A 20900-nucleotide genomic window follows, 5' to 3' on the forward strand; every position below is an offset into this window, starting at 1 on the left:
TTAGAATTAAAATTATAAGTAGAGTAAATTTTTTGAAAGAATTCAGCGAACATATCGGCAATTTCAAGAAAGGTAGAGACCTCTTTATTACCAAGCTTCATACAGGAACTGTCGAACTCTTCCTTTTGAATTAATAAATTTGTAAAAATTTTTGGGTTTTGACTTAAAGTTTCTTCTCATTTTAGATAAATAATTTGAGTAACACTTTGGATTTTCAATGTTGTACTTACTTCTAGCTTTAGAATAATTTCAAAAGAAAATTGTTTTTTTTAATTTTTTAAATAATTTACTTTTACTTTTTCGCAATTTCCTAAGATAAGGAGTAGACCAAGCAAGTCCTTCCTCAGGACTAACATTAAAGACTGGAACTGATGTTGAGAATGCATTTTTTAAAGTATTATAAAAGTATGACACACGTGCATTTAAATGTCCTCTATAATCCCAATTTATATTGTATAAAGCAAGTTGCAGTTGTCCAAAATCAGTTTTGGCAAAATTTAATTTTCTTATTGACTGTTGTTTAGGAAATAGCTTTAATGAATTGTCCTGTATTTCTAGAAGTAGTGCAGGATGATTCTTTATTTCAGGCTCAACAAATGGTGAAGATCTGCACAGAGAAACGTTTACAAGCGATGAAAAGACTAGATCAAGAATTCTATCTTCAATATTTCGTATATAATTTATTTGGAGTAGCTATTGGTAATAAATAGTGTCCCAGAACACATCCATACCGGATAATGTAGCATTAGGCGAAACTGGTACAAAAACAAATTTAGTTTCACCAGAAATCTATGTAATTTGAGGTAAACTGAATTCACCAAGGCAAATCAATTCAATTTCGAGACTTGTTTTATTAAGTCTGCGTGTCCAAGGTAAATTTCTACATCAGAATGTGGTGCAATGTAGGAGCATGTTAAAATAATGACGTTACTTAAGTAATTTAATTTATCGAATACAAATTCTATATTATAGTTGTCAGTAGTTACTGTCATTGACAGTCTACACAATGTCCTTCAAGGACTACACAATGTCCTTCATTTTTATTTCGTCGCCTTTTTAATACATTGCTACTTTCTTACCAGCTTTAGAAAAAGACAAATCATTAATATCATTTGACGTAGTGTCGTTGTACCCAAGCATTCCAATAAAAAAAAACAATAGTTGAAAAGTGGAGTATAATCGAGGACTACACTAATATTCCGAATGTGTTATTAATAGAAATATTGACACTGTGTATAAAATAATTAGGATACTTGGTAGTTTAAGACAAGTTGTACGAACAACGAAATGGACTTCCAATGGGCTCCCCAGCGTCGCCGCTTCCGTAGAAAAAATGACGACGAAACCGTGATTATTAACGAAGTATTTTGTATAATAAAGAAAACGGAAGTCGAAAACACACTAAGGATAATAAATATATTCGACAAAAACATCCAGTTTACTCACGAATATCACGGTATCAAAAACCAATTCCAAAAACCAATTCCAATAATGAATTAACAATTAAAAAAGCTGTAAGTTCTGCCGGGCCGAACTTTGAATACCCTCTACTATTTGGAACGAATTTGTCAATTTTCAAAAAATAAAATCCGTAACAATTCTTATCCTGTACCAGAACTGTACGTGACATCCAACCAAATGCTCGTTGTCTCGTCATGTCGGTCACACTCAAACCCATCGTCATAACATGTAATGACCAATAAAAGGGAATGTTGAATAGTGTGTCATACAAAAATGTTCTATAAAAAAAAAAACAACAACAATTATGAAGCAATTGCCAACGAAAAAGACACACACGTGAAGGCAAAGCGCAATCGCTTCCTGCTTTCCGATATGTGAAAAAATACATTTTTTGTAATAAAGAATTTCTTGGCGATTACTAAAATATTAAAGGTACTTCTAATTGGTCCAGACAAAACGTTCACATTTCGTGGTTATTGCCGAAACAATCTAAAATGTTAATACTTATTATAAAACAATAATGCGCTTATTATACCCTCCACCATACTATGGAGGGTATATTAATTTTGTCATTCCGTTTGTAACTCCTCGAAATATTCATGTCAGACCCAACAAAGTATATATTCTTGATCAGCGTAAAATTCTAAGACGATTTAGCCATGTCCGTCTGTCTGTCTGTGTGTCTGTCTGTCTGTCTGTCTGTCTGTCTGTCCGTCTGTCTGTCTGTCTGTTGTAATCACGCTATCTTTCGAACAAATTGAGATAGAAGGCTAAAATTTTGCACACATGTATTTTTTCCCAGTAGGCAGGTTAAGTTCGTAAATGGGCCATGTAGGTCCAAGTTATCATGTAGCCCCCATATAACGGTACCTCCCGATATTCGGTATTTTGATGATTTTAGCGACATTATTCACCGGAATTATTTCAAATTTGGCATTTGAAGTTTGTAATGGATGCTACAGCCTAAGACAGAAAATTATCTGTGCAGGTCCACGTCTTCCTGTAGCCCCCATATAACGGTACCCCCCGATATTCGGTTTTTTGATGATTTTAGCGACATTGTTTACCGAAATCGTTTCAAATTTGGTATTTGAAGTTCGTAATGGATACTACATCCAAAGTCAAAGAATGAGCCATGTAGGTCCACGTCTTCATATAGCCCCCATATAACGGTACCCCCCGATATTCGGTATTTTAATGATTTTAGCGACATTATTTACAGGGATTGTTTCAGATTTCGTATGTGAAGTTCGTAATGGATACTTCATCCAAAGTCAAAGAATGAGCCATGAATTTTGGAAATTGCCAAATTTGTACCAAATGGTGGAGGGTATTAAAAGTTCGGCCCGGCCGAACTTACAGCTTTTTTACTTGTTAATTAATTATAAAAATGGTAGATCCAACTCATGGTATAATGAAATAAACTTAACCTCATTTTAAATTAGCATTCCCAGCTCTGCATTTCTTGTAATTTACCTTGTCAAATTTCAGTGCATAAAAAAGAGTTCCCAATCCTGATTTTGTGTGTATTCAATAGACTTATGAATATAGATTTTGACAATGAGATGTTGTCAAAGGTATAAATTTGAAATAATTGTAAACATATGATTGCGTGAATTTGCCGTCTTAGTTCTACCATGGCACCACTGTGCATATATTTATAAAAATTTAGTACATAAGCACAGATGCATTGTAGAATTAAGAAGGTAAAGTCATGCAATCATATGTTCAATTTTTTTTTTGAAAATGAATCTTTTGACAGCAACATCTTATTGTCAAAATACTTATTTATGTATTCATTGTGCATACACAGGAAACAACTAAATAAAAACAACAACTAAAACAACTAATAATAAATATTCATCCGAAACATCATAAAATATATTTTAAGCAATTTTTTAAAAAATGGTATAATTGTTGACAATATGGAAGTAGAATATAAAAATAGTGTGAATATGATTTATGTTTCTAAGATGTTTTTGGTTACAAAAATGACACTTTTTGCAAATGATAACTTGACACATGTCAATGTGCCGCAATTGTGCTCCGATAAAATGATAGATAAAATACGAGATTTTCATATCGAAAAATATATGTATATTAACTACGGTGAAATGCTTTACGTAGTTTCGAGAGAGTGATTTTGTCGATGTGGAATAGGACCAGTTACATTCCAACCAAATACGGTATTTTGAGCAAGCTAATGTTTTCAGGGACTACGAATAGTCTAGTATACTTCTAATTTCTATATTACAGACACTTTTTGATGTAGCCGCAAGTGAACACTTAACGCCCGAAAAGGTGGCATTGGACGAACTGTAAGCTTCAGTTTTTGTTGAATTCACCCTGTGACGAAAGAGGACTCAGGACACCATGACTGCGCAGCGTGAAATGTCTGTGAACTACATTTTTGAGAGAGAGATTTTGCGCGCTATGTAACAAAGGCGCTCAATATCGCTCAAACGCGAATTATTTATGTAGAACGCTCTAAATAAATATCTAAACACAAGCCAATTCTGAAAATTACCATCTACCGTCTTACCGTCTACGTAACATGGAGGCAAGGCGAGGTTGTGAACACTATCTATTTTTGAGGCGGATCGATAAAACTCAGGACAACACTAGGAATCTGAGTAGCCGATATTGGGAAACTAGCATGAACCCTCCCCATCTCAGGAGAAGTGTGGTGAAAAAGTTCAAGCTTATTAAAGCAACATCGCGAGACTGTGCTTCTGGAGGATAACGATTCTAATGAACTGCTACAAGAAGAGTTCAAAGACGATTTTCTCAACCGACTAACTTCAGATCGAGATTTTCAAGTTTTAAATTTCTAATAAATTCTAGAATTTTATATAGGATCTTTAGTTTAAAATTGAAAACAAGTGGAGTTTGCGAAATGATTCTCAAAAGAAGAAATTTGATTCCAAAAAATTATGTTTCTACCGAAAATATAGAAAGAACCAACAAATGTGTTCAAAGAGTTAAAGAGAATCTAGAAAAGGGGAAATTTATCGGGACTATACCAAAATATTTATCAACAACTGTTTGTTTTATTCAAAAAATCACAAAAAGCGAAATGAATCAATAATTTCCACAAGAAAAAGAAAAGAAAGAAAAGAAGTTATCGATTATGATATTCAGTTTTAGAATGACAATTGATTTAAAACCAACAAAATTATATTCGTTTAATTAATCAACACGAGAGGTCAAATGTTCCGAATATAGGGTGCACTTTACTAAAATTGTCCAAAAATGCTTATAAGAATACATGCACACGTAGCGTACAAGTAACAAAGAAGAACAATCAATCAAGGTATGTGACGGTAAAGCGACGGCTGCCAGTAACAAGGGTATGTATGTATACAGCGTGTGTGTATGATCGAACGACAAACAACGAGAACTATTGGAATGTAAATATGTCAATAGCATATGTGCATATAATTATGTATAAACAACGAACAATGCAATTTATACTAAAAGAATTGATGCTTATATTTATTGTTACATTTTATTTTATTTATCTCATACAAACATGAGATCACAGCACAAATGTGACAAAACAAAAAGTGATCACATTCATACCAAATAGAATGCGCCAAATTCACTGTGATTTATACTCTCCACCTTGGAAAGGAGGGTAAATTAACTTTGTCATTCCGTTTGTAACATCCCTAAATATTCATCGCAGACCGCATAAAGTATATATAAATTTCTAAGTCGATTTAACGATGTCCGTCTGTTTGTTGAAATCACGATACAGTCCACATTATTTGACGTAGACGTTCAAAATTTGGCAGAACAAATTGTGTTTAATTTAGATTTGAATTAAATATTGCTTTTTGTTTGGAATCCAAAATAAACAGTCCATTACTCACGCATTACAAGGTACGTATAGTGCAGTGTATTCAAGTGAGCTCGCGTAAATAAATTACCGCGACACCAACAAAACAATCGGGTTTTTTATGTACAAACGTCGTTTTAAACGTCACCTCTTTCCCTTTTGTGTTTCGTTTCTCGTTAAGCATCGGCATCTAATTAGATGCTTGCATTCGGCAGCATCACAATCAAAACAAAAATCGAAAATAAATTTGTTGCATTTTATTTATGTAGAACGCTCTAAATAAATATCTAAACACAAGCCAATTCTGAAAATTACCATCTACCTCTTACCGTCTACGTAACATGGAGGCAAGGCGAGGTTGTGAAAGAACCGACAAATGTGTTCAAAGAGTTAAAGAGAATCTAGAAAAGGGGAAATTTATCGGGACTATACCAAAATATTTATCAACAACTGTTTGTTTTATTCAAAAAATCACAAAAAGCGAAATGAATCAATAATTTCCACAAAAAAAAAAAGAAAGAAAAGAAGTTATCGATTATGATATTCAGTTTTAGAATGACAATTGATTTAAAACCAACAAAATTATATTCGTTTAATTAATCAACACGAGAGGTCAAATGTTCCGAATATAGGGTGCACTTTACTAAAATTGTCCAAAAATGCTTATAAGAATACATGCACACGTAGAGTACAAGTAACAAAGAAGAACAATCAATCAAGATATGTGACGGTAAAGCGACGGCTGCCAGTAACAAGGGTATGTATGTATACAGCGTGTGTGTATGATCGAACGACAAACAACGAGAACTATTGGAATGTAAATATCTCAATAGCATATGTGCATATAATAATGTATAAATAACGAACAATGCAATTTATACTAAAAGAATTGATGCTTATATTTATTGTTACATTTTATTTTATTTATCTTATACAAACATGAGATCACAGCACAAATGTGACAAAACAAAAAGTGATCACATTCATACCAAATAGAATGCGCCAAATTCACTGTGATTTATACTCTCCACCTTGGAAAGGAGGGTATATTAACTTTGTCATTCCGTTTGTAACATCCATAAATATTCATCGTAGACCGCATAAAGTATATATAAATTTCTAAGTCGATTTAACGATGTCCGTCTGTTTGTTGAAATCACGATACAATCCACATTATTTGACGTAGACGTTCAAAATTTGGCAGAACAAATTGTGTTTAATTTAGATTTGAATTAAATATTGCTTTTTGTTTGGAATCCAAAATAAACAGTCCATTACTCACGCATTACAAGGTACGTATAGTGCAGTGTATTCAAGCGAGCTCGCGTAAATAAATTACCGCGACGCCAACAAAACAATCGGGTTTGTTGATGTACAAACGTCGTTTTAAACGTCACCTCTTTCCCTTTTGTGTTTCGTTTCCCGTTAAGCGTCGGCTTCTAATTAGATGCTTGCATTCGGCAGCATCACAATCAAAACAAAAATCGAAAATAAATTTGTTGCAAAACCCGTTTGCTAATTTTCATTTTGTTTTGTTTCATGTAAAACTACAAATCATTTCGTTTCGTTTATTCCAACAAAATCACCTTCAGGCATTGTTGTTCCTAGTTCATAGTTTGGTGTGCTTTACTGCCTAAAGCACATTTCGCAATATTATTCTCTTTGTTTGGTCTGTTCGCTTTAATATAGCAAATTGTTGTTGTTACATTTATTCTCCTTTTCTCGTTGTAACAACAGTCAAATTCATTTGCTTGATCATCCACCAACATCACTGCATGCTTTGTCGTTGTTCTCTGATCAGCACTTGTTGTTTGTGCTTTGTTAGATAAGTGAACGAACATAACAAACAAAGGAAGAATATTTTTGTTTGCTCCTCTTTCCGTCGCGTCCGTTTAGATTGAGTAGCTACCCTACATTGGTCGGCCACCGTTGCTTGTTATATTAGTTGGTATTGCGTGTAAAATTAAAGTTATATATAAGTATATAATTTATATATAGTTTGTATATAAGTTATATATAGTTTGTAACTCCTCGAAATACTCATGTCACACCCAACAAAGTATATAAATTCTTTATCAGCGTAAAATTCTAAGACGATTAAGCGATGTCTGTCTGTCCGTCGGTCTGTTGTAATCACGCTATCTTTCGAACGAATTGAGATAAAAGGCTAAAATTTTGCACACATGTTAAATTTACCAGTAAACAGGTTAAGTTCGTAAATGGCCATGTAGGTCCAGGTTTTCGTATAGCCCCCATATATAAGCATCTCCTGATATTCTGTATTTTTATGATTTTAACGACAGTATTCACCGGAATTGTTTCAAATTTCTGCCTAAGGCAGAAAATTTTTTATGCAGGTCCACGTCTTCGTATAGCCCCATATAACGGTACCTCCATATATTCAGTATTTTGATTTTAGCGACATTATTCACCGGAATTGTTTCAAACTTGGTGTTTGAAGTTCGTTATAAATACTACAGCCTAAGGCAGATAATTTTATATGCAGGTCCACGTCTTCGTATAGCCCCCATATAACTGTACATCCCAATATTCGGTATTTTGGTGATTTTAGCGTCATTATTCATGTAGGTGCACGTCGTACAGCCGTAATATTACGGCTATATGACGTATTTTTAAGATGTTAGCAGAATTTTTGGCGAATGTTATTTTTTTCGAAAATTTCCAAATTCGTTCTAAATGGTCCACGACTTCGTTTGGCCTGGCCGAACTTACTGCTTTTTTACTTGTTGTTGTCTTTGATCTTTTAAAAATTAATACAAAATATAGGCGGTCATTTTGACAAGTTGAATAAATAAAATTAAAATTTTTATTTTATTTATTTTTCCATTTTTCCCCAATTTACTACGGCGTTTCTTGCTATAATTGTGGCCTTCGCTCCTCTTCAAAATTTCTTAAGAGACTCAGACGCTCTGATAGAATTTGGTGCACAACTTGGTGCAATAAAGATGACGATTTAGATATTAGTATGCTAGGTGAAAGGAAGAGCAAGTTAGAAAAACTATGGCAATCGGTCTATAAGTCATTACAAAGCTCAGAAAATTCGAAAAATATTACAAAAGAATATCTGCATTTGGCAGAAAGTAAATATAATGTTTCTTTAAACATTTACTCCAGCACTATGGCCGCAATAATAAAAAAATATAAAAGATCGTTGTGTATTAAAAAGTCCGATTAAAATCGCGGACAAAACTCATGAGCAATCGGCTTAATCTCTTTTGGTTCCTGAATCGCAGGAAAAGATTGCCGCAAATATTTCATTTGGTTGAGATATCGTTCACAATATTGCAATGCCCCCTATTGATAGTGATATTTTCAACGGAAATTTTTCTTCCAGGCCTTCCTTTCAAGATTCGTTTAGTGCTATTTTTATAAGTAATTTAGTGATGTGCGCTTTAGTGATGTGCAGCGCCTGTATTACTTGCTGCAAAAAACTGTAGTTGATGCAAGGGAAATAGTTTCGCAGTTTCGTGGTTTTGCTTTGGCTTAGAAAGCATTACATGATGAGTATGACAATACTCGTATATTGGTACATCGACAGTTGTCTTCGTTATTTAGACTTCCAATTCCAGATAAGGAAACAATCTCTGGTTTGAAAGAGATTCGATTTGGAATTAATCGTTGTATCTCCTTCATGTCGACTTACGACGATCCCACAGATCAATGGGATCCGATACTTGTCTTTCTTTGCCTGCAACGCTTATCGGAAAGATTTAGTGGAAAGATTTAGTCACCTTTCTTTTAGAATGGATAAACACGCTCGTGTGTTTGGAAAGTTATACAGACAAACCAATTCCCTTGCATAGTAATTATTGTCACTTTTTATCCGCCTCCTTTAAACATCAGGTAGTATTTCGCTGTCATTCGGACAGACAACACCCGCAATATCGTTTGCAAAGCACGTATCGTTGTGCATAGAAAGGCATATGTAGCCACAGGTAATATCAACCAACCAAACTAGCAATAATAGTTGCATATATATTAAGAAAAAACCATTGTGTTTTTATTTATCTTTTACATTTCAGCCTACGATCTACTGCTCGACGCATTCTGCGTATTACGGAGCCCCTCTGAGTTAAACAATTTGTATTGTGTATAGGATGGTACAGAAATTGGTATAACCGCCATATAACTGTACCTCCCGATATTCGATATTTTGATAAAAATTGGTATTTGCAGTTCATAATGGGTTCTAGCCCGCTGGCAGAACATTGAATATTTAGTTCCATGTTTTCTTAAAGCGCACATCCTATACTCATCCATATTTGGTATTTTGAATTCAGATACTTTTATATAAAAATGCTTCCTTTACCCTAAGGTATTGAAAGTTCGGCCCGGCAAACTTAATGTTTTTTAGTTGTTATTCTTTCGAATTAGTTTCTTTCTCATTTGCACTGTTCGATGTTAACCACAAACGAAAAAAGAAACTCTGCGACGCGATTTAAAGTGAACATTTTGTTATTGTAGTATTTTTTTATTTGTTTTCACAGGCTCACTGCAATAAAAATGCACGACACCTAGCGTTTGTATAGAAATGAATATGATGGAGATGATGATTTTGTTGATGTTGATTACTTCTCCCACATGAACTTAGAAGACAATCTAAAATTCATCGATAAGACTGTACTTTTTTTATTTGACTCTTATTTCAATCGTAGCTCGACAGGATCAAATGTTGATGCGCTCAAATTGAACTCAGATATAAGAGGGAGAAAAATAGAAAAAAATCAAATTATTATTTTTTATTGATATTATAATAAAGAGGAAATGCGTTTTACATTACTAATAACACACGATCTTGTAATATTTAAAATGTTGGGCACGAACACTCAACCGACAGGCAAGGCGCCAATTCAATGTTGCAATACGAAGTAGTGAACGGCTTTCAACGAATGTACTGTACGATAAGTGGTGCAACAAACTGCACATGATCCCATTCCAAATAAGTGGATACAATTCTTACTTAAGCAACACATTTAGAAATAGTATGATGATAAATATGATATTTTAAAATTCAATAGATTGCAAGTAAAGATATAAAACTACTTACTATGATAAAACCAAATAAAGTTATATCCAATGATGATATATCCATTTTCCCTAATTTCAAAATTTCCAAAGCTTATAGAATAAGATCTTGATTCAATAAAATAGACCAGTGGAATTTATTACTGCACAACGGTTTACGTGCTCTCGCTTGCTTTCTTTGAAACATTGTTCCGCCGCAGCAGATTCGTTTTCGTTAATAAAGGGAAGCATAGTATAACACACGATCTTGTAATATTTAAAATGTTGGGCACGAACACTCAACCGACAGGCAAGGCGCCAATTCAATGTTGCAATACGAAGTAGTGAACGGCTTTCAACGAATGTACAGTACGATAAGTGGTGCAACAAACTGCACATGATCCCATTCCAAATAAGTGGATACAATTCTTACTTAAGCAACACATTTAGAAATAGTATGATGATAAATATGATATTTTAAAATTCAATAGATTGCAAGTAAAGATATAAAACTACTTACTATGATAAAACCAAATAAAGTTATATCCAATGATGATATATCCATTTTCCCTAATTTCAAAATTTCCAAAGCTTATAGAATAAGATCTTGATTCAATAAAATAGACCAGTGGAATTTATTACTGCACAACGGTTTACGTGCTCTCGCTTGCTTTCTTTGAAACATTGTTCCGCCGCAGCAGATTCGTTTTCGTTAATAAAGGGAAGCATAGAAAGAAATTAGAAACGAATACAATGCTATGTAAAGATCTGACTATAAATAGCAATCCTCACTATGTGCCAAGTCCAAGTCCATAACAAATACAAAAATAAATGACTGAATTGTTATTTCTTTTAATAAATATAACTTTTATAAAATGTATATAACACAAAGTTGTATTTAATTTAATTATAATTGACTTAAACTTGCAAAAGATTTTTTAATAGGTAATTTGGTCGGAAGTAATTAATTTAAATTTTACAAGAATTGCGTACAAAACAAAATAGTTTTAGAGGGAGCTAAAACTATTTTTCAACAATTAGAAAAATAATATACGTTTTTTTAAAAATAGAACTGTGTTGGCTTGTTTGTTTTGGATACCATAGTGTTTTGTTGTTGTAAAATGGTCAGGCTTAATCCCTTTATTGTTGTTTTTATAAAAACATCATCATTTCCCTTGTTTTTTATCTGGGATATTCTCCCCAGAAGATATTTTAAAAATAACTTCTATGACAAAAAAAAACATTTTTTTACCCAAGTTACGAGATCGTAAGCTCAATAGAAAAGGAACCAAAGAATTAAATAAAACTAAAATTCTTTGAAAAGCCTTCCAAATCTTACAATCGCACTTATAAACATTTTCATCTTTCTCCACTTGTTATACTTTCGTTTTACATGAACGAAGTGGCATAACCATGTAAGTTGGTTTTGTCTGTTACAACAAAAACCCCTTCGTCGACCATGCCTTGTCTATTAATAGAACAGTGTTGGCTTATTTGTTCGGGATAACATAGTATATTGCTGTTGCAAAATGGTCCCTTTATTGTTGTTTTTATAAAAACGTTTGTTCTTTAGTATTAAGTACTTACCGATACTTTATATTAATAAACATTAAGATTATTTATAAATGTGTTCTTTGGGGTTTAAGGAAAAATGCAATATTGAACAGATTGATGAAGGCAACGAAAGTGATTTACTTGAAGCAACGAACTCACCTTTAACATTTTGATTTAAACAAGTATCTCCTAATTCGAATCAGGTTTCCTCTAGCGGCTATCCGGTTAGGGAAACTGTCCACCCACCGAGATTACCTCTCGCCATGACACCCCTATTCACAGGGTGCCCCATATTCGATCCCTTCACTTACCCCTCTAACTCATTCCTACCACCCTTTTAAAGAGTTTTAAGCCGAATACATCGCTATCAATTTAAAAAATGAGTCTTAGTGAAAATTAGATGCACATCAAAAACAAGTTATTAACAAGAGATCAAAACAAAATACATTGTAAAAAATGGTTTTCTTGGTTTCATTAAACCATTAATATTCTTTATTCTCTCTTCTTTCCAGGCAACCTCTTTATTTTCAGGTTATATCTGGCGGCTGATAAAGATTATTTAGGCTTGATCTGGAGGCGGCTCTTCCCAATGTGTAAGTAAAATATTCAAGTTTTTGGTGGTAGCGTTGTAATTATATTCCGGACACACTGTAGAACCTTTTTATAACGTTTCTTTTTTATTTTTGTATATTAACGAAAGGTCAAACAATGCAGATCGGGGCCGTACAAATTCGTAACACTTGAGCTCAACCGCGAGAGGAATCTTGTGCCCAATGAAGTAAGTAGACACTTAACTGCTTGTTTTCCCTTCTACTAACTTTTACTCGTTTTCTCTTTTCTTTCTATGCAATATTCACCGAATTTAACTGATTTGTCGTCATCCGTTCTGCCGTCCAAGTTAAGAGTACAATGTCTTTGGGAATTATACCAGGTGTAGAGGTTCCTGGTTTATTACACCGATAGGCCAACAATCGATACCTCAACAATTACCTGCTGTCATCAAGAGAGATTGATCGCTAAGCTAGAAGAAGCAAGAAGCTAAACTTTGCCACAACAAAAAGAATTGTTTTAACAAATAAATACATAACAAGTGTTTTACAAGTGCCTTAACCACCAGTGCCTTGTTAGCAACACGTAAGTATCGCCTGTATACTTGTTGTGTTGTCTAATATTCATAGTTTTGTTGTTCGTCTTTGTGCAACAAATAATATACTTTCGGATCTAAATCTACTCTGTAGATTTAGAACCCCTACAAAATAAAACAATTCTTTTTTACAATTTTTATTTGTCGTCTTCGCTTTTGTTCTGTTGCCAAATAATCAACAGAGTCATTTTAAAGAGAAAAACTCTTTTATATGTATGTTTGTTGTTGCTTAACACAAATTAATATACACTAACACCATAATAACTTTGCTGCATCATTTTTTGTTACATTTGTTTTGCTTACATTCGTGAACAACAAATATAACAAGCTTTGTCATCTGTTTCATTGCTTCTTTGATCGATCTGTCATTTACCATTGTTCGACTATCGATCAGCTGGTGTGGTGAAAAAGAGTTGTGCAGTTACTGCGACGAGTAACGTAACGTATAAAGCTAGTACATATATTGAATACCACAATAATAAACAAACAATCGAATATAACAAAAAATAAAATTAATTAATAAATCTTAATTAAAAAAGCACATAAATCAACAACATACATATATCTAAAAATTAACAACATTGTTAATAGTTCTCTTAAGGTTTAAAAAATAAACGTTTATTGAGAAAAGAAGGATATACGCAACAAACACATTTGAAATTTTATATAACTTCATTTATTTCTAAATTTATAAATAAATTGATAGTTGAAGTGTTTGTATATTCAAAAATAATAAAATTTATAAATAATAAAAATAATTTTAAAAATATCAATAAATATCAAAAACTAAATATCAAAAAATAAAAACTAATAAAATAAACTAAATAACTAATTTAAATTAATATTACAAAATGGTTTCTTAAATGTATGCTAGATTCGAATACGAGACCGAAAACCTAATGCAAACTTGCATTAAAATAGGAAGCACAGCAGAGAACGAGCTGTCTGATTCTTTAATAGAAACAAAATTAGAATCAATGGATGAAGATTGGCACAATGTACGCAGTGAATTTGAAAGTGTCTATTTTAATGAGGGAGATGAAGATTACAAATTGAGGCCTAGAGATATGTTTGCTTTCGCCAGAGATAATTACCAAGTGACTAAAGCTACTATATTGGAAATATTAAAAAATCGAAAGGCGCAGAGCAAAAGTAATACCGCTAGAGGCGAAGTTACAAATCCATCGTTGTTTCACAGCTCAGCTATTTATTCTCCGGGTACAACGTTTGATATGTCTGAGATTTGTATTAAAGTGCCACCTTGTGACACTCAAGACTTCTACGGAAGTTATGAAGAATGGCCAACATTTAGAGATATGTTTACGGCTATTTATGGAAATCATCCCAGACTCACACCTGCGCAGAAACTCTATCATTTGCGTAACAAACCAAAGGGTGAGGCTGGTAGAATTGTAGATCGGTACCCTTTATCTGATCAAAATTTTTCGTTAGCATGGAAAGCATTATTGGTGCGATACGAAAATGTTAGGGTACTAGTTGATAACCAACTGAAGATATTATTCAATCTTTCTGCAGCAACGGTTGAATCTAGCAAAGATATTAAAAGAATACAAATGACAGTAAGTGACTGCTTGGCTATATTGAGAGCTCATAGTATAAAAGTGGACCAATGGGATCCAATTTTAATACACTTATGTTCAACTAAGCTTCCGGTTGATACACTGACCCTAATGGAACAATCGCTCGAATCACATTCAGAGCTAGCCAAATGGTCGCAAATGGAAGATTTTCTTAAGAACAGACATCGGGTTCTAGAGCAAATAGATGGTCTCAGAAGTCAAACAGCTTAAACTTCCTTTAGCAATGATCATATATCGCATCAAAATGCTCATTCGACACAATCAAATAGATGTGTCATGTGTTATAAAAACCATATTTTGAAAAATTGTATGAGATTTAATAATATGACTGTTAATCAGAGAAAAGAGTTCGCAAGAGAAAAGAGGTTATGTAATAACTGCTTAAAGTGTGGACATAACAAAAGGGAATGTTTCAGTGCGCACCGATGTTTATATTGTAAGAAAAAACATCACACAAAGTTGCACATTGGAAACGCAGACACTCTACCAAGAAGTCATACGACATCAATTATATCACATAGAGCTTCAGAGGCAAATATTCAACTAAATCATGTCACGACAGATGACATGCCCTGTACTACAAGTTCTACCTTCCAAAGCTCAAATACGCAAACAAATTTATCAATCAGTGATGGTGATGTTTTGTTACCAACTGCGATTGTAAAAATCAAGCACTGTGGGAAAACTTTTACAGCTAGAGCTTTATTAGACACTGGATCGAAACGATCATTTATAACAACTAAAGCGGTAGAAAGAATAGGGAGTGCAACAACTAAGTCTAATTTCCATATTAGCGGGATAAGTGGTATACAAATAAATGTGCAACATATCTTTGTGTGGAAATGCAAACAAAACAGTAGAAGTAAACGCTTTAGTTATCGAAAACATAACGAAAAACAATTCCACTGAATTTATTCCAATGTCTACGCCGAATGAAATCCGTGAACTAAAACTTGCAGATCCTCTTTTCTTACAATCAAATGAGGTTGATATATTAATTGGTAGTGATATATTACCATCCATAATATTGAATGGAACTAGAACAAATGTGTTTGGGAGTATGATAGCTCAAAATTCCATCTTTGGATGGTATATAAATGGTCCTATAATTAATAAGAAAAGAAATATATGCAACAAGGAAATACTGAAGAAAGAACAAGTTAAAAAGCACTAAGTTCGGCCGGGCCGAACTTTTAATACCCTCCACCATTTGCAACGAATTTGGAAATTTTTAAAAAATAAAATCCTTAAAAAATTCTGTTAAAATTTCAAAAATACCGTGGACATACATAGGCATTGTTTGTCATACGCCATTACCATATTCAAATTGGAAACTTGAAATAAACGGTAAATAATGTAGCTAAAATCATCAAAATATCTTATATAAGGAGGTGCCGTTAAATTGGAGCTGTGCAAAAACCTGGACCAGCATAGACAGTTTTCTGTCACAGGCTGTAGCATCCATTACGAACTTCATGTACCACATACCACAAACAATTTCGGTGGGTATTGTACCTAAAATCGTCAAAATACCGAATATGGGGAGGTACTGATATATGGGGCCTATACGAAGACGTAGACCTGCACAGACAATTTTCTGTCTTAGGGTGTAGTATACATTACGAACTTCAAGTACCAAATTTGAAACAATTCCCGTGAATAATGTCGTTAAAATCACCAAAATACCGAATATCAGGAGGTACCGTTATATGGGGGCTATACGAAGAAATGGACTTGCACAGACAATTTTCTATCTTAGAATTTAGTATACATTACGAACTTCAAATACCAATCTTCAAACAATTCCGGTGAATAATGTCGCTAAAATCATGAAAATACCGAATATAGGGAGGTACTGATATATGGGGCCTATACGAAGACCTGGACCCGCACAGAAAATTTTCTGTCACAGACTGTAGTTCCTATAACAAACTTCAAATACCAAATTTGAAACAATTCCCGTGAATAATGTCGTTAAAATCATCAAAATACCGAATATCGGGAGGTACCGTTGTAAGGGGGCTATACGAAGACATGGACTTGCACATACAATTTTCTGTCTTAGACTGTAGTATTCATTACGAACTTCAAATACCAATTTTGAAACAATTCCGGTGAATAATATCGCTAAAATCATCAAAATACCGAATATAGGGAGGTACTGATATACGGGGCCTATACGAAGACCGGGACCCGCACAGACAATTTTCTGTCACAGACTGTAGTTCCTATAACGAACTTCAAATACCAAATTTGAAACAATTCCCGTGAATAATGTCGTTAAAATCATCAAAATACCGAATATAGGGAGGTACCGTTATATGGGGGCTATATGAAAACGTGGACCTACATGGCCCATTTACGAACTTAACCTGCCTACTGGAAAAAAAAAACATGTGTGCAAAATTTTAGCCATCTATCTCAATTCATTCGAAAGATAGCGTGATTACAACAGACAGACGGACAGACAGACGGACATCGCTAAATCGACTTAGAATTTTACGCTGATCAAGAATATATATACTTTGTTGGGTCTGACATGAGTATTTCGAGGAGTTACAAACGGAATGACAAAGTTAATATACCCTCCATAGTATGGTGGAGGGTATAAAAATATAAAAAAGTAGCGGCGCACCAACACTAAAGTTATACATACATCCATTTAATGCAAATCAGGGATGTGGATTACGAGACTATTCGTCTGAATTGGTACTTGAAAATGTATTTATAACATTATTAAATATTAACAGAAACACAAAATTGGCGACATTAAGAAAATGTACCTTGTTGTAAAATATGATAAATTTATTGATCGAGTCCGAAATTACTTAGTACTAATGACAGAGGTGAAACATTTATTAAAAACAAATCTTGTGTCTCAGGCACAGTAAATGGTGGTTAGGTAATTGCAAATCAACCGCTGAAGATCTTTTGTACTTTTTAAATCAAAGTCACTGGAGGTGACAACTAAAATTTGAAATGAATATAATGATTTGTACTAAAATTGTTCACTAGAAGAGGATAATTCATAACAAATTACAGTAGATGATTTGTTACGACATATGAATGGGTCACTAGAGGTGCATGAAGAAAAAATGACTTTCTAAAAAGCAAAATAATATTGCTGATGTCAAATATGAATGAAAGAAATTATGATGATAATGTTACTAGAGGTGGTTACAAAGGTGGTCAATTTTCAAAATTGATCTCTCCAAAAAAAGAAAACATTAAGAAAAGTGGAAATGTTTCACTAGGGATGGTTATTTGTCACTAGAGGTGACATAAAGAAATTATGAAATGAATTTGAAGATAAAAAATGAAGATAATAATTGTTCCAATGCCATATTGGGTATGGTACACATTTCTTGCTTTTGAGTATTTCTTTCTAGAACAAGTTGATCAAATTCAAAAGGAGAATTGGCGGGTTTGCCCTTTTCAATCGAAAAAGTTTGGCCCAAACAAATTTAAGTTGCTGAAGATGATTACCATGAAAAAGCAAACCGAGTACACTTCAAGAGGTTGCACCAGTGCAAGGGGCCCGGCATGTTGAGGTTCCTGGTTCATTTCACCGATAGGCCAACAATCGATACCTCAACAATTACCTGCTATCATCAAGAGAGATTGATCGCTAAGCTAGAAGAAGCAAGAAGCTAAACTTTGCCACAACAAAAGGAATTGTTTTAACAAATAAATACATAAATTCAGACCGTCAGAATCTTGTAATTAAAACAAGTGTTTTATTGAAGCCTTAACCATCAGTGCCTTGTTAGCAACACGTAAGTATCGCCTGTATACTTGTTGTGTTGTCTAATATTCATAGTTTTGTTGTTCGTCTTTGTGCAACAAATAATACACTTTCGGATCTAAATCTACTCTGTAGATTTAGAACCCCTACAAGTCCACACGCCTGTAACGGAACTTCTACACCAGGGGCTTGCCAGACTAACAAAGCCGCTAATCTGCGCTACCCACGTTGGACTGGACGGTGTTGGTGTGGCTCCTGATGTAAATTCTAAGATTGTTTCCAAGTTTTGTGTTTCAATATTTGTCTTTAGTTGTTTAATTAATTACATTTAATCTTTCTTTAATATTTTTTCTTTTTAAGTTTAAAAACAAAAAGAAAATTTAATAAACGCCAAAAAATACAATTTAAAAAGAATTCGGGTTTTTTTGTTGTTCTTGCTGTTGTCGGTTAGCGGGAGCCACACAACCAATTTTTTCACCATTGAAAATCAAAAGGGGAAATTTTTGATTGTCAGACTTATTTTCTTTTGGTTTTTCTTCTCCTTCATCTTGACATTTTTGTTTTTCTTCTCCTTTATCTTGACATTTTTGCATGCGGTTGCAACAAAACAGATGTTTTTGCAGATGTTTGGCAATATTCTTCTTCTTTTTTATTTATTCCTTTTAAGCTTAACCCTCTATAAGACGCACCCACAAAGCCAACTATCCTGCCGACATCCTTATCAAGGTATAGGAGGGAAAAAGTACAAAATTCAATAAATTAATTTTGATGCAAACCTGCTTTGTATGTGTTACCTATAACAAGAAACTTTATTTGGCAACTCTAAACTTTCTCGATCTGGCAAATCTATAATCTTTTGTGAATGGCAACAAGCGTTGTCGGTGAGTACATGCAAATGGAAAGAAAAACGGAAGAAAAAGAAAAGAAGGAAAATACTGCAAATATCGAAACCAATATAAAAGTGATGAAGATTCTTTATCTGCATCTTTATCTCAATGTGTAAGTAAAATGTTTAAGTTTGTGGTAGTAGCGTTGTAATTACATTCCGAACACACTGCAGAACCTTTTTATAACGTTTCTTTTCTTGTATTTTCAGAAAAAGTCAAACAATGCAGATCAAATGGCCGCTCAGTACATCTGAATTTTAATGGCTATATTCCTTGATATGTAGTAAACTAAATGTAGCTGAAGCCATTTATATGTGTTTTAAAATGTAGTGAAAAATTAGGCAAAATAGAGGAAAATGGGAACCGGTATATAACGCAAAAACCGGAAACCTAAATAAATAAATTTTTTTTTTATTGTTGGCAAGTTTCGTTGGTGAATTTAAAAATAAGTCTGTCCAAATTGTGGACCAAGTGCCTTTGTGCCGAGTTGACCAGCAAACCGCCAACAATTAATTTATTCTGGTTAGTCTGGTGGCGAAATCCTCCCGAACACCCACTTTATCACACCATTAAAAAGGGTAAAGGATAAGAGAATAACATTGAAAAGAGGTAACCCACTATAATAACGTCGATCGTTGCTAAGATCTGAGAGAGAAATTCCGTGGCGGTTATACCAACCCTCAGAATACTGAGAACTGTAACGTTTCTAAAAAAATTAATTTGTGTGTGTGAATGTGTTGTCTGTGTGTTTGTTCTAGTTATAAGTATTTGATTTCTAATTTTTAGAATTTTTTAATGCCGGACACCTGGTTTTTTTAAGTGTAACTTATTTTTCCTGAAGAACGCTAGAAAAGACTTTGACGTAGTAAATAATATCAGACTAAAATCTTTCTTAAGTGAGCTATCTTAGGGTAAGAATTTCGTAAAGAAGAAACTGTTCGACTAAATACGTTTTAGGTTCCCTTTATTGCTTCGACGGGAATACCTAATATTGATGACATTAGCCTTTTTTGATTGCCTTAGGTATGGTGTTAGAAAGTCCATGTATGGATAATAGCCTACAAAGGTAAGATACAAAATTAGAATTAAGATATCTATGTTTTAATAAATGTTTTAATGTAGCTTTTATGTAAAAGAAAATATGTGTGAATTTTTGGTAAACAGGGAGGAATCCAAAAGGTTATGAGGTGAATGTATGTGTGTGCTGTGGTGGTTCCAATAATATTTGAAGCGGGGAGGAAACCATAATTGGGATGGCAAAATGTGGGAGTACAACACCAATACTGCCTTGTCAAAGCAGGTTTATTGTTTGTAAATGTATGTTTGTTTTGTCTAGTAAAGTTTAACTCATGTTTGCCCTGATGGTCTAGAGAAGAGGACGGGTTGAGAACCGTAGACCCAAGACCACTAGCTAACCGAAAGGTCCCCTCTAGCGCCGCTTAACAGGGATCATAACAGATGGCGGCCAAATTAAAAAAAAACAGTTCCAATGGAACAAAAAGTTAGTGACATTGTGCAATAACATATAAGTGCCATAAAAATAGCTTAAATGGAATCCATAGTCATAAGGGTTATGTCAATGTCCATCAGCCTGGCTAATATTGAGCTGCGTTTTCTATAGCAAACACGTTATGTGCAATAT

General features: G+C 33.7%; 1 long non-coding RNA gene across 4 annotated transcripts; it reads left to right on the forward strand.

Moving 5' to 3' along the window:
* Positions 1-5470: 5470 nt before the first annotated feature.
* On the forward strand, positions 5471-20357 carry LOC109614456 (uncharacterized). Of its 4 annotated transcripts, none has more exons than XR_009343215.1 (5): positions 5474-6059; positions 12394-12474; positions 12582-13015; positions 19039-19370; positions 19468-20357. It is a non-coding gene; the product is annotated as an uncharacterized LOC109614456 (long non-coding RNA). The 4 variants fall into 4 exon arrangements; XR_009343213.1 differs by lacking the exon at positions 5474-6059 and having other exon boundaries at positions 11668-12474; positions 12582-12659; positions 12780-13015; XR_009343214.1 differs by having other exon boundaries at positions 5471-6059; positions 12394-13015.
* Positions 20358-20900: the final 543 nt, after the last annotated feature.

Source organism: Musca domestica, unplaced genomic scaffold, assembly GCF_030504385.1.
Source record: "Musca domestica strain aabys unplaced genomic scaffold, Musca_domestica.polishedcontigs.V.1.1 47, whole genome shotgun sequence".
In the NCBI taxonomy this organism is placed as follows: domain Eukaryota; kingdom Metazoa; phylum Arthropoda; class Insecta; order Diptera; family Muscidae; genus Musca; species Musca domestica.